General features: G+C 37.5%; 1 protein-coding gene across 3 annotated transcripts in view; it reads left to right on the forward strand.

The window, feature by feature from the left end:
* TENM2 (teneurin transmembrane protein 2) overlaps positions 1-23,017 on the forward strand; it is a 1,386,931-nt gene that overhangs the window by 138,198 nt on the left and 1,225,716 nt on the right. Inside the window, exon 2 of one of the 3 annotated variants that reach the window (XM_058440114.1) lies at positions 3,741-3,855. The exons of the other annotated variants lie outside the window; for them this stretch is intronic. The gene's annotated coding sequence lies outside the window, so the exon portion shown is untranslated. The remainder of the gene's footprint in view (positions 1-3,740; positions 3,856-23,017) is intronic. 3 annotated transcript variants of the gene reach the window in all.

Raw genomic sequence — 23,017 nt, forward strand, 5'->3', positions numbered from 1 at the left:
TTATAAAAGCCTTCTCTGTGCAACTGATTGAGCCTTCCTTTTGGAGGTACAGGTTTTTATTGGTGTGAGTCAGAAGCCAAGTGAATTGCCAGCCATGTCTGTCTCTTATTACCAAGGTTTGCCTAGAATTTCTTTGGGAAGTATTCCAGAGAGATGAAAAGTGGTATATATCCAATGTCTGCAGTATGCCTTATTAATTGCAAAAACAGATCTTTTCTGAAAAAAGATATTAAAGGGATGGAGAGGACTCTTAGAAGGAGACCTAGGTCGGGCATGGCCGATCACTCCTGTAATACCTGGCCTTTGGGAGGCCGAGGCAGGTGGATTGCCTGAGCTCAGGAGTTCGAGTGCAGCCTGGCCAACATGGTGAAACCTTGTCTCTACTAAAATACAAAAAATTAGCTGGGCATGGTGGCAGGTGCCTGTAGTCCCAGCTACTCAGGAGGCTGAGGCACAAGAATTGCTTCAACCCAGAAGGCGGAGGTTGCAGTGAGCTGAGGTTGTTAGTTTGGGCAACAGAGTGAGACTGTGTCTCAAAAAATAAAAATAAAATAAAATAAAATAAAAAGGAGGCCTAAACTTCTTTTCACTTTAAGATGCAAAAGTGGCCTATGCCTCATAACCTTTCACATAAAATAAAGCAGACAGGTGGGTTGTTAAGAAGTAAGTAAGAAAAAAAATGACTTTCTTTGATTTGGAGGAAGTCATTATATATGTGAGTTAAATTTACTCAAATGATTGCTGCAGAACCAAATACAGTAGTACAGGAAATTAATTGTGGTAAAAATTTAAAATGCTATAAAAAACTGTGTTAATTTAATTTCCCATTACTTTGTAGAATGCACAGAACATAAAATTCACAGAACAACTCATAAAGCCAGTCACTTTATTCTTCTGACTGCGAGGCTATCCTCTCACCTTCATGTTGTAGTTTTTTAAGGAAGAAATTATCTTGGAAGAGTATTGTTTTTATCTGTGCATGTCCAAAGGGCAGCACAGATTATACCATATGTTGCTTTTTGTATATAGCAGATCTTTGTTCATGAATCTAAACCTGACTCAAATGTCTTTGTCTCAGTGTTCTGTAAAACCGATGGACGTTGCCTAGAGCTGCTTATCTTTCAGTCTCCTGTTTACTGATCTTAGTGCTTTGTGAAAATTAGAGTAATAGGCTCTGGAGCCAGAACATCTGGGTTAGAATCCTGGTTTTGTCATGTACTAGCTGTGTTACCCTAGGGAAGACATTTAGCATCTCTGTGCCTCAGTACTCCATCTAGAAAATGAGAATAATGATAGTGCCAACAGTTCATAGAAACAAAAAGATTAAGCAATTTGATATAAAAGGGCCTGACAAGACCTAACCCATGGTATATATTAATGTATGCTAGTTACTATTGTTGTTGCTTTGCCCCTAATTCAATTGTCCAAATTATTTTATACTATGAAAATTCATATGGGTTTATGTTCTTCAACATCCATATTCAAGGTCTTCATATAACGTTTCATCTGTTCTTGAACTTACCTCTGTAAGTTAGATCTACTATCAAAGAAAGGAAGAGGAAATTCTTTAACATCTGCTTGTTAAAACAAGACTCCAAAGAAACAGAAACATAGTAATTGAATAACAAAGTCTAATATGGTGGTTCAAATTAAATATTCCAATGAAGAGACAATTGGAGCTTATGAAGGCAGGACTTTTTAAAAGTAGACGCAGTCCAAGTGAAGAATCTAGCTTGCAATTATGGTTCACATTATGATAGCCAGACAAAAGGTTGCCAGATGCAAAAGAGAATACATGGTTAAAAGATGGATTTCAGAGTAAATAACCGATAACTTTTTACGCAAATATATCCCATACAATATCTAGGCCATACTCATGCTAAAATAGTTTTCATTGTTTACCTGAAATTCAAATTGAACTGTATGTCCTGTATTTTTATTTTCTAAATCTGGCAACTCAACTCACGTGGTATCTTTATAAATGTGGATTTTAGTTGTCTCTTTCTAAAATTTGGAAGATTTTACATAGAAATACACTTTCTTGTCTTCTTTTGAAAAATTTGGTGATCTGACAAAACTACGCCTAAGTGACAACAATAAGCTGGCTGGAAATGTAGCTGCCACTCCCTTTATGGAGCATGTACTCTCCAGACCCCACAGCCCCTTCCTCTAGTCATTGTCTTTCTTCTTGCCTTTTACACTAATTTATCTCACAGTCTCCTGGAAGCCATTGACTTTGGGATCCTCACTGTAATGGCTACATAGGAATTTGGAATATTAGTGTATTTTGCTCATTTTAGCATGAGCATCTTAAATAAATGTTCAAATGTATGCTAAGTTAGTAAAGACTAAAGCACAGCCTATTTACTCTATGATCTGTGGATACTTGGCCAAGGCATCATCCAGCTAAATGGAAACATTTTCTTCAGAGCTGTGGTGTACTAATATGGCCTCTGGGACTTATTACCCACTGACCCTCTTAAATGCTCCCTCCATCCCCCTTCTGAGAATTTTAGCTTCTCAGATTCTGGCGACTGACAAATGAAGAATAATAATTCTAACGTTCTGCACTACTGGGTCCAATCCAAGGACAATAACAGGAGTACTTCCATTCCCTTGCAACTAAACTTCATTAGCAATTTCCATCTTACGGTGTTTTAATGCATGGTGTTCAGAAGTGGTTAAAATGAAATGGAGGGTATTAACTTACATTCGTAATTTCTTGAATTATGCTTGGCTTAATATGTAAAGAGTATTGCTCACGTTATACCTGTCACAGATGAGAAAGTCATACCTGGATGAATGTAATCCTTCTATTGGTTTGTGTGGACACAAACCATCAGAGGATTAGTTGAAAATCTTTTGAGACTCAGAGAAATTAGATGTGATATTAATACTACAAACTCACCATGTGAGCATAAAAGTTGATAATTTTCGAAGGTAAAATGCATCTAATAAAAATGTCATTCTTTTGTTCCTGTATCTCTGAAGGATGACTGTTTATATTTACAGTGTTGACCAGAACAGCAGTAGAATCAGTCAATGAATTAAAATAATCTCTTTTCATAAACACTAGCTGTTATCTTTTCAGTTTTATGTACTCCCAAGCAAACATGTTCTCTGAGAATGCATCTATATGTCCAAGATAGAAATTGCAATATGAAAGTTTCCAAGTTATTATTAGGGAGTAAATGAGCCACATATTAATGTAAGTCTACAAGTCTAGATTCAGCTGCACTTTTCTGCTCTACTGTTGGACAGAAAACACAGTCTCTGCACCGATTTGTTTTTAGGTCAACACTTTACTTACAAAAGCAAATTATTTAAGAAGGCTTGCTAATGGAAACTACCATCATCAATTATATAAAATCCATGTGTATATGGGAATATATGCATGGACATGAGAGATCGAGAGAGAGAGAGAGAGAGATTTTTTAAAGATTCGTAAGTCTGGCATTTTACTCAAGGAAAACACATTTAGATAAATTTAAATATATCTACTTCAAACTAAGGTAATAGGCTATTCAAGCAAACTAGCAAGCAATCAGGTTAGCTTTAAGAATAGAGATTTACCAAAAGTGAATGTTAATCGAGTCTCTAATTATTTCTTTTGGGTTTGGTCTTCAGCCCTAAAACTTTGCAGACATCTCAAAATTTTGGTAAATCATTAGAAAATCAAAGCATTGTGCTTACAATTTGTTTTTAAGTGTGACATGTGCATTCTTTTATTCATTAAATAGTTATTGAAGTGCCCTTGTTTGCTGGTCACTTATAGACACTGGAGATAGAACAGTGAGCACCAGAGACAAATCCTCTCTTCTCCTACAGTTTGCATTGCAGTAAGAAAGAACTAAGGTAAGCAATAAATGAGCAGTTTTCAGGCAGTGTCAGGGTGATGAAGAAAAATGGAGATGGAAATGAAAGACACCAATGGTCAGGGCTGGGGAGGCTATTTTATATTGGGGAATAAGATTTGGGTTGGGAGACATGGGTAGCAGAATGCAGCCATCCATGTAGGGATCTGCAGTAAGAGCTTTGTGGGGGCAGAAACAAAAGCAAGTGAGAATCCTAAAGGTGGGACTAGCTTGGCCAGTCAAGGAGCTGAAAGAAAGGCATTGAGACTGGATGCTAGCAAGCCAGGGCTAGAATGGGAAAGGTGAAGCTGAGAGGTAAGCAGACTGGACCACGGAGGAGCATCCATGCATATATTCCTGTCAGCCCAAGATTCCAAGATTCATCTTTTTTCAACACCTGGTAACCTTCTGTTATTTCCTCTTTCAAAATCTGTCAGTATCTTCCCACTGCCTACAGAATGAAGTTATATCTCTCAAGCATGGTACCTCTATTCTCGCTGCACATTAGAGTCACTGAGACATCTTTTAAAAATACAAGTGCTCAAATCCCACCCCAAAAGTGGTTAAATTGTAGACTGACAGTGATATTTTTATCCAGCTTCCAGTTGATTCTAAGGTACAGATGATGTTGAAAAACATTGACTTAGATCTGTGCAATCCAATAGAAATATAATACAAGCCACATGTATTTTAATGGCCACACTTAAAAAAATAGAATGAAATAGGTAAAGTTAATTCTAATAATACATTTTTTAGCCCAGTATAGCCAGAATATTATCATTTCAACATGTAGTCAATATTTAAAATATTTAAAATATTTTACATTCTTTTTTCATACTGATGTTTGGAATCCAGTGTGTATTTACTCACATCTTAATTCAGATTATAAATATTCATCACAACCATTTGATATACATTTGGAGTTTACAAAATTTTTAGTTAAAAAAGTAGATTTCCATATACAAGTTGTTCATCACACATTTAAAAGTTTTCCAATAACTGAATACATTTCCATCATTTAAAAGTTCAATTGCAAATTAATTTTAAAAAACTAAGTTCCTTAGTCATATTAGCCACATTTCAGGTGTTCATTGCCCTTATATGTCCAGTGGCTACCCTGTTGGGCAGGGAAACACTAGACAGTAAGTGTAACCTACTTTCCAGTATCACAGAATACTGGGTAAAAAAATAAAAAACAAAAACAAAACAAAAATCACCTTGAGTTTTATAGTCAGACATCAATCCCAACTCTGTGCTGTCAGATTATAGATTGGTTAATGCCTGCCAGTTTGCATTTCACATCTAGAAAATAAGAATAATATTACCACATTACCATTAGAATGAAATATGAAGATAGTAGGTCTAGTGCCTGGTGTATATAATCAGCTTCTCATTAGTTAGAGCTTTCTTCTACCTCATACCTCTCTACCTAATCTTTCAACTCAGTTGAACCCCCATAGTTAAAAAAACAAAAAGGATGAAAATTTTCATGTCTGTACACCTTTGGTCATGATTAGCTTTCCCTCTAAATTTCTTTCATCCCTATCCTTTTTTCTTGCCTTGGTTATTTTGTTCATGAAGCACCCCCACTAAACAAGATAATATGCATCTATTAATATATATTTTAAGACACTTTACTTTTGGCACTGATTATATATGTTTTGTGTATTCTGTATCTGAGTCAGTAACTGCACACTGGTCATCCACAAGCCAAATCTGGCCCATAATCCTGTTTTATTTTGCCCAGTGCAGTGTTGGCTCAGACAGGGTTAAAAACAAATGGTTGCTAGCATTTTGGAATGAAACAGATTTGGATAGAACTTAGATGTGCAGCTTCTTATGAAAATAATAAAAAGTAGCGCTGGCAACACAAGGCCTGTGTTTCCACATAGTGGTAATCTGCTGAGCTGAATTGAAGCTGTTCCCTTTAGGCCACCTGTGTTCTCCAGGTATTGACAGTCTCCAGTATTCCCTCTTGTTTTTCTGATTCTAAAGCTGAATGTCAGTTGTTGTTTATCATCACTCATGCTAGCAATTTTGATATACCTCTTACACTTCCGTCTCTAGCCAAAGTATGCCAATGAATCTACCTACCACTTCTGATCTGTTTCAATGTTAAATCTGTCCTCTGTAACTCCACACCTTCTCCATCCCTCCAAAAAAACCTAAGGTCTTCAGCATGTACAGGTATGAGATCATTTTCATCTGATTCCCAGTGAGGCGTATAGACTTTTAGAGATGGGGCTTTAGTGCTTCATTTGATGCGAGATAATGAATATCCTGAAATGTGTCTTTTGCTTTACAAATGTGTGGAAGTTTTCCAGTTTGGGTAAAACCCCACATGGAGTGATCTTCAAGCCCAAATGACAAGCCACATTGCATCAATTCTAAACAGGATTTTTTGGAAAATGGTAGCAACGTAGCGAATAAGCTACTTGAAGCAGAACCCATTGATTTTTTTTTTTTTTTTTTTTCAGACTAGTCAACGTCTTGGTGGTAGTGCATGATTATATCTAAGATGCTAGCAAAGCCCTTGGGAAGCAAAAGAACAGATATCGCTTATCAACTTCTGTCATTGGAGTAAGACCCTAGAATAGGAATGTATATTTTGTTTAGTTCTTAAGATACTCTTCAAGGACTTATGGAAGAATTTCACATTTCCATAACCAAGTTGAGAAACTTTGACATATGATTTTATCCTTTGTAACCTAGAGTTGTATTAATAGGAAGGGTTGGGGGATATTTTCAGAGGATGTAAATTACTAAGGAATTATTTCACATTTTGAAGTTTTGAGAGTTACTTTTAGTTTTTTGAAATAGAAATATTTTCAGAGGTCATTAAGCTAAAGTTTCTCATTTAATGCTTTAGGAAATGATGTCTAAGGAAGTTTCACTGGTTGAGCCCAGTTCACCCAGCTAGATACTGAGGAAATTTCTATTTGAATTCAAATATCCTTTCAACTGGTAAAGCTCATGAAATGCTTATCTATTAGCATTTAGTTTATATCTAAAATTATGTTAGGATCATAAGGATAACACTGTTAACTTTTAAAAAATGGTAACTATTATGTTATTTTGGAAAATGTGGAAAATCATGCCATTGGTATAGATCATCGTGTATTACTTTTAGAAAAAGTACTTTAATTTTGAAAAAAGTTCAAACTAGAAATATATTTATTGATCTTTTTCCTGATTATAATGCAAGATCATTTTAATTTGATTTAAATAATTCAGGAATATATAAAGAAGAATGAAATATCATCTAAAATCTTACATGCTAAGATTAGCAATATTAGTACTTTGGTGCATATTGTTTCAGATATCCACATAAAATTTTACATAAGTGGGCTGGGTGTGGTGGCCCATGCCTGTAATCCCAGTATTTTGGGAGGCTGAGGCAGGTGGATCATTTGAGGTCAGGAGTTCAAGACCAGCCTGGCCAACATGGTGAAACTCCATCTCTAGAAAAATTAGCTGGGCCTTGGTGGTGCACGCCCGTAATCCCAGCTACTCTGGAGGCTGAGGAAGGAGAATTGCTTGAGCCTGGAGGCAGAGGTTGTGGTGAGCTGAGATGGCATCACTGTACTCCAGCCTGGGTGACAGAGCAAGATTCCATCTCAAAAAAAAAAAGTTACGAAGTGGGATGACACATTTATATTTTAAGCATCTCCGTTTTGCCTTTTCTCTTTTAGAAGCTTACCATCATTCCCATGAATAAAAGGCAATATAATTTTTTATGGTAGCCCAAGAACGTCATTGAATAATATACTAGAATTGATTCTGTCAATGTAACATTTAAGTTGTTTGTAATTTTTTACAAGACACATAAAAATGAACATCCTTATTTAGGTATTTTTAGACAACTCTCTGTTTTCTTGAAATGAATCCCTAGCATTGGAATTAGTGAATCTAAGGATATACATACACATTATATATTTTGACACATATTTACAGAGATATTAATAGTACATTTAATGTTGATTTACCCATGTTTTTACCAGCAGTGTGTTTTATCACGTTTTTGTTCTTTGCTAATCTACATGAAAAAATGTATTGCTTTTTTTTCATATATTTGGTCAATAATTCTTTACCAAATTTCTTTCGTGAATTTTTTAGGTGGGAGTTTGTTTTTGAAATGCATAAAAACAATATATTAGAAACAATATATCAAATAATATATATACAGCATATGTAAGTGATATTAATATATAAAACATACATCAAATAGCCATATTTATATATGCCATATATAAATATATACACATTTATGTACTTTCTCTTTGGAAAATGAAATCCAATTCAATGTGTCCACTCATTAAGGTAACTAAAGACACTAAATTGGTTTCATCTATGAAGTTGTTAGTAGCACCTGTCCCAAGCAGTCGAAGCTCTGCCACTAATGAGGCAATGTGACTGGAGGCTTGTGTTTGCATTCTTTCTAGATCTAAATTTTCTAAATTATTAGATGAGGAGGAAATTATAAGAAATTATTTATAAGGACCCTTCCAGATCTAATTTTTTTAATGTGTTTGCATTTTATTCAGGTTTTCTAATACTGCTGAAGCTCTGAAAAACATTAAACTTCTTAATAGCAAGACATGAAAAATTGTAACTCAGCAGTCTAATTTGATCAGTTAAGCAACACTGTACTTAATTTTAGTTTTTTATTTCAAGCAAACCAAGTCATTTTAATTGTATGGCTTATATATTCTGGGTATTTGAAATCATAGGATTCATTTCCTGATGACTGAATCTCCTGTTGCATTGTAATTTTCAGTATAGGAAGCTGAGCTGAAGTACTTTCTTCTTCCCTGATATTCCATCTAATAGTACAGATCCTTGACCTGTACTATTCTTAAGGTCTTAAACATAGCAAGAATACCATTTTCTTCATAAAATGTAATAAAGACAACTAAAAATTTTCATTGATCTCCTTTGGCCTCTAATGAGTCAATAGTTACAGCGAAATTGATGCTTTAGTTTGTCTGAAAGATTGCGTAAGGGTGGAAGGGCAGCAGCTCAGCATCTGTGCTGTGGTGGACACCTGCCCTTTCTCTTCACATCTCCCTTCAGCACTGGGAGTTTAGACTAGTGAGTAAAACCTCCCAAACCTGGCTCCATTGCTTTCTAAGTATATTGGCAAGTGACTTATCAGGCCAATCTCAGTTTCCTCATCTCTAAAATTGGAATAAAAATCCCTTCCTCATGGGGCTGTTGCCAGGGACAACAGATGTTAATAATTGCTGATGTTTGTCCAGTGCTGTGTGCCAGGGGCTGCGGTCAGGGCTTTGGCATGGTTCTCACAACCTTGCACACTCGACACTTGATCCTTAATGAATGTTCCTTTATTATTTTCACAATCCTCTTGCAGCAGTGAAAACAAAGGAAACATTTTATTCCAATTGTGTAAGGGTTTCCCCTTCTGAGGAATATAAAGTGGATGTGAGGAGGTTCCTGGCTGAGCCTTGCTTGCAAACCACCTGAGTGCCTGACTCCTCGAAGCCCTGGAGCCAATGCATGGGATCTTTACCAGGACAAAATTGCAAATAGCCACATGAGTGTTCTTCTGATTTTGACAAAAGCAGTCAGTGATTTCTGAAAAACAAACAAGTTAAATCCATGATCGTCAGGGGTCGACCAAACATCCTAGGTAATCGCTGACAACGTCCTCATCCTCTGTTCAATGGTCACTGCAAACCAGTTCCTTTTCACTGTTCTGTATCACGTTTTTCTTCCTGGACCCTTTACTTCTTCACTGACCTCCTTCTCAACACTCACACGTCTCCTTAGGCAACAGATGCAGACTACAGGCCGATTTGATATGTGGAGTTTTTGTTTTAAATGTTTCGTTGTAAACTTTTAAATGTTGGGAGTTTCAAATAAAATAGAATCCAAATTTCTGATTTTGAAATTTCTGGCTTTTCTTGAAAAATTTGGTAGCCACAACAGCCCTGGGCTCACCTTGCCCACATCACTGCAGTTGGGCAGTGGCCGCCTTAGGTGGACTGCCTGCCCCTGCCCCGTTACCCCCAGCGCTTTCTCTCTTTTTTTATTTACCCAGCTTTACTTTTCATTACTTGGCTAGCCCTACAGACATACTTGTGGGTGACCTGTGCCCCATGCAGATTTGCTCTTTTCCTCTTAACTTCCACTTACTTGCTTTCTTCTGACGCCTCTCCTTCCTTCCCCCCTTCCAGGAGCCAGCTCCGTGTTTACATCTTCCTTTCTACTCCTGGCTTCTGTCTCTATAGTAACGGGAGCAGAGCAGGGAAATGAGAAATGCTGGGTCCTACCAGCAGGGGGTGGGGGAGTCCCGAGAAGAAAAGGAAAGTAGCTTCTTTGTAGGAAGACGTGACACCCTTTTCCTACCTGTAATTGCTGCTGACGCCTGCCAGACACCCCTGTTATTTACCACCTCTTCCTCCCTCTCACTTTCTGCAGGGCTCATTGGGATGACGGTGGGTATTATAACGGAAGGGCCTTCATCCAGGTCCATGTAGCGGTGCGCCTAAGCAGCTGCAGGCTCTGCATCACAGTCACCTAAGGACTTGCGGAGCATGCCGCTTCCTGGGCATCTTCTCTGGCAATTTGATTCAGTAGATCTGGAATCGAACCTTTTAGAAGCGAGCTGCGTCTTCCGAGGAGCAGTTCCCCAGAAAGACATTTGGAAGCCAATCCAAACTTCCCTTTAAATATGGGAAGACTGAGATGCAGACAAAAGGCAAGATTTTCTAAAAGCCTCATTCTACAAAATAGTGTTTAAGTCTAGGATCGAGAAATCCACTTCATGGGAACATTCATTAGACGTGCCAGAGGGTATTTGTTTTTCAGTGAAATATCCAGTCTAGGCCAGTTTTCATTTCAACCAAAGCTACAGAGAATTTTAATGTTGGAAGTTTCATATGTTTTTTTTTAAATCCAGATTTTTAAGAAATGGCCTTCCCAAGCCTGGATTCCCACACAACACTACTTAAGTTAGTAAACACAGTCATCTGAGTGCTCGAGTCAGTAGTTGGTTCTGAAATAGGACAACTTCATGGATGTACATAATTATAACAAGAACAAAATGAATGGTTTGTTAGCATTGGAGAGGTTTCTTCCTCGCATATTTCCTTGTGTTCTGTTGCCTATTTGAGTTTTTTATTTTTATTTTTATTTTTTTTTGAGTTGGAGTTTTGTTCTTGTTAGCCAAGCTGGAGTGCAGTGGTACCATCTCGGCTCACTGCAATCCCCACCTCCAGGGTTCAAGCGATTCTCCTGCCTCAGCCTCCCGAGTAGCTGGGATTACAGGCATGCGCCACCATGCCTGGCTAATTTTTGTATTTTTAGTAGAGACGGGGTTTCTCCGTATCAGTCAGGCTGGTCTCGAACTCCCGAGCTCAGGTGATCTGCCCACCTTGGCCTCCCAAAATGCTGGGATTACAGGTGTGAGCCACTGCGCCTGGCCTATTTGAGTTTTTTAAAAGCCTTGAGAATGGTTTTTGTTTTTTTGCTACTTAATGACTTCTGTGCAAATTCATGTCATAGGTTGAGGCTCTGAGCAGCAGGACATTTTCTAATCGTGTTTTGCCATAGTTAGAAGGTAGATAGCCATGACTGCTGGGTTAAAACACCTAGGTCTGTGAACATTGCGGCTAATGTTTTTTCAGGATTCCACAGAGAACCCAGAAAAGGATATTAATTTTAAGTGAATAAGTACAATTTTACTCACAGTCTGGGAAATATTATAAGATTACAAGTATAGCTAATTTCAAGAATTTTATGAGCTTTCGTAGAATACATACTCAAGGGTAAAACTCAAAAAAGTTGCATGCATGTAATTAGACAGCAAATAAGCCACAACAGAGAGCAGTGGTACAATCTGCAAATCTGTCCTTAAAATTTGCATTGAATGCTGTCCTTACGATTCAGTGGGATACATGTTTTTTGCTGCCTCTGCTTTTGGGTTTCTGTATAGTCAAGGGTGAGTCACGAAACAGTTTTGATCACTGGTAGGAGGGATTTTTGAACGGGGTGAGAAGCCTGGAAAGTAAAATCTTGGAAACTGACGAAATGCCCTTGTGTTTTATTAGCTAGCACTTTTTATAGTTCATAATAAAGTCAGCTTGGAAGGTCACTTCTTGAACACAGCTATGAATATTGTAATGTGTGAGTTTTCAAATTGTTTATAAGCAGACTGGGTGAGGATTTTTAATAAATACTTGGCCAAGAGAACTATTCTGATAGATACGTATGGGAATCATGCAATGAAAATTGGAATTGGATTCCTCTCCTTTCCCCCTCCTTTCTCCTCACCCCAAGGCAGCAAGTTCCAACTACATTGAAACTGTGGTTACTATATTCTTGTTTTTCTTTTTGCATTTCATATTTTTAGAAAATGTGGGGGTATTACAGAGCTATTTACATACCTTATTTCTAACTCAGCTGAAGGATTTTGTCACCTTTATTCCTGGCACCTTTATTCTTGCCACCTTATATATATATTTTAAATTTTCTCTGTGGTAAACACAAGGTTCCCACCGATAAAATTCTCACCTGAATGACTTTCTTTTTCAGCTCAAAAATTACGGTGTAATTATTGGATGCAATACCAAGTAGGTTCATGTAGGTAGGGCAATGGGAAAACGTCAGTGTGAGACAGAAGTTAAAAAGCAGAAAGCCCATAGGCTTGCTGGAATAATTTTCTCCATGTCACATCCTGGACAGACAAACGTTTGATCAAAAGGACAAGATGCAGGTTAGTAATATCTGCAGAAACAGCATTAAAGTTAGAGTCAATAGTATATTGTGATAATTCACATCCCTTTATTCGTGCTATTTTTTGGAGAAAGTTCACTTCGTAAAATAATGCGAATCACATCAATAAAACTGAACTAATATACAACATTGCTGATGTACAGATATTTTTCTACTTGATTTATGAAACAAGGTGACTAGGATAAAGCAGTTTGGCCCAAGTTCAGTTTTTAGCCATTTCAATTTCGTTTTTCAAGCTGTGATTTGGGCTGTGTGCTGTTGCTTACGTTTATCTTCCTTAGTTACGAAGTTAATTATGACAAGCTGTTTGTGGTCTTTAGCACTGATGAGTGGCCTTTGAAAGATTTGTTGGCAATTTTGCTTGATATTTCTTTTTGTTGAACATGCATTTCAAAAATATGAGAGCCAGCTAGTCAGTTTCAGTTTATTTTATAGTAATTTTGTACAGTCGCTTCCCATTTTTTATATGAAAATATATTACAGAATTTTTGTTCCTAATGCTAAAAAGAGATGACAATGAAACTTTTACAATGGGATCATTTGAAAGTAGGTAAGAATATCAACATAAGTAACTTAGCCATATTACCCTGAGTAACATTGATACTCATTACAGAAAGCATTTTTGTTTTTAGCAAATGTGAGTAGACACACTGTCAACACCTAACTGTCATTCAGTATGTGTGACTCAATAAATTTTTTAGGGGAGGTAGAGTATGGTGTTCAGATTTTCAAGAAATACTAATGCTGCCACATAAAATTCTTATATCATGTTGTAGAACCCGGAGATTTTTTATTTTTCCCACTTTAACTAAAACAAGTATTTAAAGATATAAGAAGAAAATCTTTTGGATGAAATATTTTTCTTGTGTATTCTCAAGGAAACACCTATCTTTCTGACCATAAATGTACCTTGATTTTTCTAACTCCTGAAGATAATAATGCAAATAGTTGTTGGCCTACAACTAAGACTAGCCCTTTGATATAACGCTATATATCAGAGTATAGCTTGTACGGGCTTGATGCATCATAGATTTGCTTATGCATGTTAGAATGAGATGATAAACTAATTCATTGTCCTGCATTGATATCCCAATATTGTACTCCTTCCAATGGTCAGTAACAAAAGATAACTAAGAGAAAAATAGGTGTACGTGTGAAATTATTTTAAAGTGGCTCAGGAAAATTGGTGTGAATTGTTATTATTATTTTCTTCCAATTGGTTGTTCCAAGAGACTGTATCTATGTCGACAATTTCTGAGTCTCTTTGAGGCTCAAAGTCATGGGTTGGTTACCCTACTTCACTTGATTTGAAGCCCTAGTCACAGAAATTCTCAGCTACAGTGAGGATTAGTACTCTTCCAAGATGCCAGGCATTTGTGTCGGTGGTTTTTTGTTACAAATGAAAGTGCTTTAATATTTCTTGGTTTGTGGACCAAGCTATATTTCCTTATGAGTAAAGAACAAACCTACATACATATAACAATGTTTTTAAGATGGGTTGGGGGGGTACATTAAACAATCAGTTTTTCATGGACAGTCTTTGCATTCAGGTACCCAGCTGCAATTTGAAATCAAATAACAATTTAATTTTGCTTTTCATACTTTCCATTCCTGAAATGTCACCACAGACTGTATTTTATTTGAAACGTATACAAGCAGAGATATTACTATGCATAGTAGTTCTTTAATTGCAGCATATTTCATTAGGTTGCACACATTAATTCCACTCTATTGGAAAAAAAAGGAAACTGGAAGCAACCACATGGTAGTTAACTTCATATGAATTTTCATGAGTCAACATACACATTGGTTTGATGCTATTAGATGAGTGATCCTCGAAATTTCATAATTCGAGGACTAATATGACCAAATGTGTAATTACAGAGTTGGCAAGTTTAACCACTCTGAAGAATATGTTTTAGTGCATCTGCTTATTTAAAACTTTAATCTAAATTCAGATTATTTGATGTTAGCCACTGACAATGATGTCGTTCACCACCATTTCCTATGTTACCTCAACTTTCTTCTATTCTTGATAGTATTTTCACAGTTTCCTATCTATTGGTCAGGTTATACATATTTGTTTAATCAGTGACCATATATTGAGAGATGACAAATGCTGTTATTGAAGCTCAGGATACAATAGTGAAGGAGAAAAGAAGCCTGCCTTTGCAGGGCTTGTATTCAAAGTGCAAAAAGGGGAGACAGAGATTATGCCAGCAAACACGTGATGAATTGATGATAGTTTTTATTTTTATTTATTTAAGACACAGTTTCCCTCTGTCACCTAGGCTGCAGTGCAGTGGCACGATCTTGGCTCACTGGAACCTCTGCCGCCTCCTGGGTTCAAGCGATTCTCGTGCTTCAGTCTCCCCAGTAGCTGGGATTACAGGCACCTGCCAACATGCCCAGCTAATTTTTGTGTTATTAGTAGAGATGGGCTTTCACCATGTTGACGAGGCTGGTCCCAAACTCCTGCCCTCAGGTGATCCACCTGCCTCTGCCTCCCAAAGTGCTGGGATTACAGACATGAGCTACTGCATCTGGCCAGATAATAGGATAGTGGCAAGTCCTGCAAAGAAAGTTAAACAGGCTGAAAATGAGGTATTGACTTGAAAGGAAGATCAATTTTGGGTATGATCATTCAGAAGGCTCTCTGAGGAGCACACATTTACCTGACACCAGCCTGGGGAAAGTCTGGGAGGAGGAATTCTAGGGCAAGAGAAAAGCAAGTGCCAGGGCCCTGAGACGGAGCCCAGCTTGGAGGTTTGTTTTAAGGATCAGAAAAAAAGTCAGTGGCTGGATCACATAAATAAATTTGGAAAGAGATGAAGCTCAACAGGTAGGTGAGGACCAGGCTGTTTCAGGCTATATTTCTTCTTTATTGTGCCCCATTGGTTTTGTTTTAAATAATTGTTTCACATTTCCAATACAGCTTACTTATAAATTATACTCTTCAAAATCTTGACTTTTCTACGTTGTCACCCAATAGAACAATTATCACATTAAATTATGTAATACTAATTTCTTCTCTGCTTAAGTTATATCATGGATTCTTATATCAATATTTGTTTTGAATTCTTACTATATTCTATTTAGATGCAAATACTCCCACCCCTCCCCAGAATTGAGACGTCCTTTCATGAAGTTTTGCTTCTCCAACCTGTTATTTTATATCTTTGAGTAGGAAGAACCAAATGATGTTGGTGATTATTTTCCTGCGGCACTGAATCTGGGATATTATAGTTGTCTGCGTAATCAGTTGAATTTGCTTTTAGCTGTCCTGCTTTCCAAGGGCCTTATCCTGTTAAACATTCACCTTCTCAAATTCTTTTTTATTTCCTGCTTCTCTTTCTAACTTCCGAAGACTTCTTATGATCTCTTACCAGTTTTTGCCTTTCCATTAACTTAATATTACTTGTAGGTTTAATTAACTTGTTATTTCTCTGGCCTAGATCGTTAGTGAAGATGTTAAGTGAGACTTGGCAAACCCTCCCACACCGAATATATTTTGCCATTTAAATTCTACTTTGCTTTGGGATCCTCGATCCCATTTTCAACAAAATATCTCTCCTTTGATCTGCATTTGGCTTGGAAACCAGAATTTGTGAATCCTTAGTTTCTATTAAAAAAAGATTGGGTGCATAATGAATAAATGTAAAGATTTATTGCTTTCCTCAATTCTGACAAGGACATTTTACATTGTATTTTGAGGAAGATTTTAACTGATCACTTCATAAACTTGCTATTTTTCGTTTTTTGGAAAACACGACTCCAGTATCATTGTGCAGCAAGCTTGAAGCTATGTTATGGTAATTTGACTTCTGGAGGCACTTAGGTAATCATTTCAGGAGAAAATTTTTCTTAACTGATCTCAGGTCCTATAAATCACTTCTATTTATTACTGTTGTTTCCACTAAGTTCTATGATTTGGAGATTTTTGTTTTTTAACTTCTTTGTTTAGACACTTGTTCAAATATATCCAAAAATAAAAACAATGTGCATGCATTGCTGGCTATTTTCACTTTGTTACTACAGAGAGAGTTATATTGGGACCCTCTTTCTGTTCCTTTTCTATCTCAGACCCTAATTCCTTCCATTCTGTCACAGGGTCCTAGCCCAACCATGTAAAATTTGCAGAAGGAGTGCCTGGAACTGCTTTTGCCACCCCAAGATGACCACTTACCTCCTTCCTATAACAGAGGCAAGAGAGGCAAAGAGAGGAGCTGTAAAGGGAAAGTGACATTTCTTGGAAAGAGGCGCGGGCACTTGTGAAGGGGCAAAGAAGGGGCCTGTCACCTTGGTCCCTTGAGTAAGTCTTCGGAGAGTGACTTAGGTCTCCTGCAGTGTCTTAGGCACAGAGGGTTCAAGACCCACTCCCACTTCCAAAGAATATAAGATGAGACAACACGGCTAGCGGTAGGAGAAAGGAGAGGGACTGCTTAGGAATGGCCTATGCTTCCACATTCCACTGAAGGAAAGGATGTGCTTTCTCTGCCCGCTTTGTGGGAGAACCTTTCCCAAACGAGACCTCCTGGAAGGCAGAACAGGTGCAGGAGAAAGAGACTGGAGATGTCTGTGGGATGAAGACTGAAGGACATTCTTAGTTTCAGTCAGTAGACACATTGGCTTCCCTCATGGGATCTGCAGTTGAGACGTCCTCATAATGTCAGAGGGTGCAGGAGAAAATCTTTGGACAGTCAGGCATGAAACATCTTCTGTGACCAAAGGACTCCATGGCTAGGTTGCATTAGTGCTAGTCACACGAGGTCTTTTGTAACCTATACCTGTTATAGCTTCTCTGCTTCCTTGCTGCAATCCTGGAAGCATCAGAAACCAGGGCAACAGAGCTGGGAACAGAAGAAGGGGAGATGTAATGTAAAACAACAAACTGAGATATGGAGGACCATGACTGTCCTCTATGACCAGGGATTGTAGGCTTGAAGCAGGGTTGAGGGAGGAGAGATGTAATCATTTAACTTTAAATGAACTGTGGAGTTGTTTAAATTAATATCTTGGAGTGAACATTTAATTATTGAACAAGAGCATTTTTGTTAACTAAAAGTCATTTAAAGACTTTTCTTATCTAAGAGTGATTAGAAAAGTTAGAGTTAGGCTAGATTCTCCCTAAACGGCAGAAAATAGCCATCCCCACAAGAATGGTCTTGAATAGGAGTAGTGGCCAAGACTAGTTTCTTTTCACCTGTATGATTCTGTTCTTTCAACTTAACACTTACCTCTTTGCTTTTAGAGATTATTAGGAATATGAAGTCAGTGATGAGACTTTCTTTCAGTGAAACAGCTTGGAATCTCCTTGGACTCGGTTTACTCAGTTTTTATTTGAGATTTGCATTTTATCTCTTGTAGTTTTTGGAAATGAAGCCCAAATTTGGCTGCAAAGAAATTCAGTAAGAAATGTAAACATCAAGAGAAGGTGACAGGATGATGAAGCATCTGAGATTCTTGCCAACTGAGGAACAGATATAGGGGCAAGGGGCGTATTTAGCTTGTAAAATAAAAGATGTAAAGAGAATTTGGTGCCAATCTTTATATATTGTGGAAGAAAGACTCTATTTAATTCTGTATGTCTTCATCGAATCAAACCAGAAGCATTCTAGGAAGGGAGATTATACACTAACCTAAATTACAACTTTAACATGTTCAGAGCTGTTTTTAAACACTGGAGCTGGGTGTTCCTGTGAGAGTGAGCTGCTATCTCCAGATGTTTGCAAGCAGACAAAGACTGACTGGCTCAATGTAAGAGATGCTGGCACAGACCCCTGCACTGGGGAGAATCTTGGATTTATAACCTCAGGATTTCTTGCAGAGATCTAGTGCAGAATCTGCAGAGAATCTTAGTGCAGCGTTTCTAGGTATTGATAGGGTGTCCTCGAAGACGCACTGGCCAGGAACCTCAGACTATCGTACCGCTGATATTAGCATTGTAATTTGCAGATTAGGCATCTGTGCTCATAGAAATAGTTCTAGTGGTAATATATTTGTTCACCTGAGGCCAGTGTGGCCTCTGCTGATACTGCAATTGTATAGTCATATTTTGCTTTCCTTTCTTGTTGTGGTAGCAGATGCAAATGTCAATTACAAAAAAAAAAAATGTTGCAGTGACCTCAGACTTTGATTGGGTGCTACCAAAAACACCTGTGCACCTATGACATGTGAAGCATTACATAAGTGTTAGCATTGGTTTCACTTTAAAGATTTATTTTTTTTCAAACTTACAACTGTAACTAAAATAACTAAAGGTTCTGAAATGGATTTTCTGTACCTTGAATATAGAATAAATAAGTTAATATTTTATTATCATAAATGAAGAAAGAACAAAAAGCACAGGGGTTTAGCTAATGCTCCACAAATATACATTCTGAGAGGAGTTGTGTTTGAAGACATGGCTGCATTGGGGGGCTTAGTCCTCGAATTAAGACTCAAATAATCTTCCGTTTCTGGTATTTACAATAGGCGTGTATCTGTCTGCATAGAGACACAGCCTTCTGTCTGGTGGCAGAAATAGGATGTATAAGATTCATTTACTCATCTGTGAGTATTTCCAAGCATGCCGTTATTTTCACTATATCAAAAAACAAATCTCCTCCTCTTGCACTCCTGTCTAGCTAATGCCCTATTTCTGTGCTCTGCGTTACAACAAAACTTTCCAGGAATGGTGTTCCTGACCCTAGTATCACAAGTTGATTGCTGTTTACAATTTCAGTGTAGTGCTTGGACCTACAACGCCATGGAGCTCCTGTCCTGGAAGAAGGAAACCTTGATGTAAATCTTGAATTTGAAGTTAACAATTGAGGCAGGATTGAAATGGGTTGGAAGAAGGCTGACGATAAAGTCCCCAGGTGAGCTGTGTGGCCTTGTAAGTCTAAGCACTAAACTGAAATAGTAAACAGCAATCAACTCGTGATACTAGGGTCAGGAACACAGAAGGCAATCAAAGACTTAGCAGAACAGAGGTGACGTTCCAGAGTTCCTGTGAGATGACAAACTTGCAGATACCTAAGAGTGCTATTTGAGACCTTGAATACCTATTCATCACTTATGGACCTCATGTCTGAATCTGGTTTTGAAAAAACCCTTCTTTTTCAATAGCTATTCTTCTTTGCAGAGGTCTAAATGAATTACCATGCAGAGGGAAAAATATATTTCTATACACTGTATTTTATAAATTCTAAACATATGTATAATATTTTTCCCACTTATAGTTATTAATTTTGTTTTACTGTCATTAGGAGTCTATGCATACATTGAGCTTTAATGAATCTTTGAAATAATTTATTGATGATTGAGGGATTTCTCACACCAGAGCCAACTAGAACTATACTTCTGCAGTTTTATGGAAGTAAATTGTGTCTGTATATTGTAAGTCTATTAAGAGAATCGTGAGATCCTGCCGTTAATAGCTGTGAATAGAATTATTTATCAATATGGTGGTCAGTTTTCAATGGGCCTTAGGTTACTAGATACCAATAAGACTCATTCATTTTTCCTTGACACATCAGACATTTGCTGAAAAGGGAGCAGAATACAATAAACTAAGGGCCACATGCATGCAGGTGATAAATCATGTAAACCTTAGGCATTGCCTTAGCCATTGGCATTCAAGTTGTGACATACAGTGTTTACTGAATCCATTCCCTGGTTGTATTCAACACCTTCCGGGCACTACACAGTAATATGCGTGCAGCTATGGATCTCTTTAGAGGTATAGAAATAATACCTAAGGAATGTCATAGGTAATACCTTTGATAGAGAAGATTCCCTCCACAGGCCGTAATTTACACAACCAGCACTAACTAAAGGTTTCAAATATCCACAACTACTACCAATGCTTAGAGAAGCAGAGTTCCTGAAACAGATTCTGCTACTCTCCTCTGGACTTGAGCCAGGGAACCCTGCATATGTTGATTCCCTTGGCTATGAGCATCATTCGTCTTCACCCTGACCACGAAGTGTCCAATTACCTAATAGGCAAACTGTGAAGTGTCCAGAGTCCTAGGAAAGCAGAAACATCAAAATGTTGTGAACAATTTAGCTTTAAAAAAAAGAGTCTTGAATTTTGTAACCAAAAAGAAAATCTAGGGGACAAAGTCCATTTTAATTTCAGCACATGCATGAAATTATACATTTATGATTTTGTATTTTGGTTTTTTTAAAAAAATTACAAACGAAAGAAGTACCATATTCTTTTCAGGTTTTAGGGCCTCTAAGTAAGGGTCTTTAGCTGACTTTGTTCTTCACTGAAATGGAAGCAAAACCTCCCCTCCAAAAAGGCACAAGTTGTCCATGCTGTGTGCTGGCCTAGCAGTGTCTTTGTGACCCAGAAGGTAATTAGTCTGAGCCCAAAAGGATGACTGGATTCCCCTTATCTGTGTGTGAGCTTGCAGCAAGGGAAATGTTATTAATGGTCATAAAATTATCTGATCCCTTTTTAACCCCTGCCTTAGCATTTGTCTGTCTGACCTCCTGTGGAAGTTATTCCCACAGGCTGGCCAATGTGCTGGGGGAGAATGAATTCATCTTTATTGGTTTGAAATTTATTACCAGTTAATTTCCTTGATCAAAGGGAATAAAAGATCAAAGAAAGGGTAGCCCATTACATGAAGATACAAATCATTATTACTTCTTTAATATTTTTGACATTAACATTAATCACTATGAATTATAGTAGTGTTCCTTTCGATGTAATATGCAACTTCAAACACATTTCATTTTAACACCACCTTATTGCTCACCACGTTATTTAAGCAAGTTTGCTTTTTGCACGGTTTTTTCCTCATTTGCAACCAAAAGGAGGGGGAAGTAGCATCACGTTTGTATCTCTGGAGGTTGTGATCACACAGCTGTGTACCTGTATCTCCTTCTGCAGCAAAATACTTAATATTTAATAGACGTGACTGAACTATGTTCTTTCTTCAATAAACTACATTGACTTGAAAGGTATATAAATATTCAGGATGTGTGGAATCAAAGACGAATTTGATATTTTGGGAGGAAACTTAGAACCACGAATTATAATGTGATTGTGTACTTGATTCAAAAATGTGTGGGAAAAGATAGAGAGATGCCTTTGATGTGTCTATAAAGACATACATTTCCTAGCCAAATGACTGTTTTCCAAGACAGTTTTGAGGAGTTTTTTTAGAGCTAAGTATGAAAAGATTCAGTTATAGAAAGACTTTTTGGAAATGGCTGGAAGCAATTTGTTATGGCTTTCTACTTATATCTCTGGTTATTTACAACAAATAGGATTTTTCTTTCGGTAGGTCAATTGTTTAGTCAGATTCATCCTTCCTTTTGAATGTTAGCCTATATGGTCAGATATGACCTCGGAACAAAATAGATGATTGAAAGCTAAAGAGATTTTAGGGATTATCTTGCTTACCTCACTTTCCAGATGGGATGCTTAGACCCAGCAGAGATAAAAGACTTGTCCAAGGACTTCCAGTTGGCCAGTGACACCGCAGTCTCTGGAACGATACATTCCTGACTTCTAATTTATTGATCTCCAAAATAAATTTGTTCTGTGGCTAGATTGCTTCTATGTCATTCTGAATGTTATTTTTTAGATAATTGAAGTTACCTGTTCATTTGCTTAAGCTTAAAACAAAAGGTCTTTATCCAATGTCTAGTTTAGCTCAACAATCGTTTATGAAGCACCTACTGTGTGGTAAGCCCTATGATAGGTACTGGAAGTAACAAAATGATTGAAAAGATAGCTTTTTATTTCAAAGTTTTGTGAGGTAGACAGACTTGTATAAAGATAAAATTATAGTATAAAGTGTAAATGCTAAAATCAACATGCAATTTGCAGATACAGTCAAAGAAAGGAATGTTTATTTCTGTCGGGGAAAGACCAAAAACTGTTTCAAGGAGAAGGTAGTTTATATCTGTGTGGGGTGTTGAAGAGAAAATAGATGTTTTATTGGCAAGAAAGAGCATTTAAGGTGAAAAAATAAAATTGGGTGTGCGAATATCCAGAGATGTGAAAAAGTGCATCATGTTTGGGATACCTAATTGTGTGGGAGACCTGGGAATGATGGGGCAAGTGTTGAGAGACAGAACTCAAGAGGAAAGTGGTGGACCAATTTTACATAGTCTATCTAAAGATATTGGCAGTGGGAAGGCAGTGAAGGGTTTATGCAGATGTAAAGCATTATCTGATTTGTGTTTTAGAAATACTGTTCTAAGCCGGGAGCGGTGGCTCACGCCTGTAATCCCAGCACTTTGGGAGGCCGAGGCGTGATCCGAGGCGGGCGGATCACGAGGTCAAGATATCGAGACCATCCTGGCCAACATGGTGAAACCCCATCTCTACTAAAAATGCAAAAAATTAGCTGGGTATGGTGGCACACACCTGTAGTCCCAGCTACTTGGGAGGCTGAGGC

The sequence above is a fragment of the Hylobates moloch genome, unplaced genomic scaffold (assembly GCF_009828535.3).
Source record: "Hylobates moloch isolate HMO894 unplaced genomic scaffold, HMol_V3 SCAFFOLD_6, whole genome shotgun sequence".
NCBI classification, from domain to species: Eukaryota; Metazoa; Chordata; class Mammalia; order Primates; family Hylobatidae; genus Hylobates; species Hylobates moloch.